This window comes from Lathyrus oleraceus, chromosome 1, assembly GCF_024323335.1.
Source record: "Lathyrus oleraceus cultivar Zhongwan6 chromosome 1, CAAS_Psat_ZW6_1.0, whole genome shotgun sequence".
NCBI lineage: Eukaryota > Viridiplantae > Streptophyta > Magnoliopsida > Fabales > Fabaceae > Lathyrus > Lathyrus oleraceus.
The window spans coordinates 232,260,780-232,261,630 of NC_066579.1; the positions used below are offsets into that span (position 1 = coordinate 232,260,780).

Consider the following 851-nt stretch of genomic DNA (forward strand, 5'->3'; position numbering starts at 1 on the left):
CAGGTCTCGCTACCGAGAACCCAAACCAACATTTAAAAATATTTCTTCAATTAGCAGACAGTTTTAAAACCTATGGAGCTTCTCCTGAGGTAATACATTTAAGATTATTCCCTTTTTCCCTCAGAGATAAACCCCTATCATGGTTAGATTCCCTTCCACCCAATTCTATTACGACTTGGGATAACCTTAGAAGAGTTTTCCTTGCTAGATACTTTCCCCCAAGTAAAACCGCCGTTCTTTGAAACCATATAACTAGATATACCCAGAACCAAGGAGAATCGTTGTTCGAAGCTTGGGAGAGATATAAAGAGTTGTTACAAGCATGCCCACATCATGGTTTAGAAAATTGGTTAATCATTCAAACCTTCTATAATGGACTTCACTATAACACTAAGATGACCATCGACGCTGCCGCAGGCGGTGCGCTGATGAACAAACCTTATCCTGAAGCTAGTGCCCTCATCGAAGATATGGCTAAAAACCAACAATCATGGGGAGTCGAACGAGCGACAGTTGAGAAGAAAGAAGCCCAAGGAGGAGTGCATGAACTAAGCTCTATAGACATGATGCAAGCTAAAATGGACGCTTTAGCCCTTAAGGTCGAGCATATGTGCATAAACCCGAATACTGTAGCCGCAGTCTCGTCGGATTGTGAGATATGTGGAACCAAAGGAAACCAATCTGCAGAATGCAGTCTATTAAATGAAATCCACTCTGAGCAAGTGAACTACACCCAAGGGAACCCATATTCGAATACCTATAACCCTGGATGGAGGAATCACCTGAACTTCTCCTATAAAAACAATAACCCTATCCAAAATAATGCACCTTCGAGACCTAGTTATGAAGAC

At 41.8% G+C, this 851-nt stretch overlaps 1 non-coding gene across 1 annotated transcript; it reads right to left on the reverse strand.

The window, feature by feature from the left end:
* Nucleotides 1-233: 233 nt before the first annotated feature.
* Nucleotides 234-340, reverse strand: LOC127116215 (small nucleolar RNA R71). Its single transcript, XR_007801186.1, has one exon. It is a non-coding gene; the product is annotated as a small nucleolar RNA R71 (small nucleolar RNA).
* Between the last annotated feature and the right edge of the window lie 511 nt (nucleotides 341-851).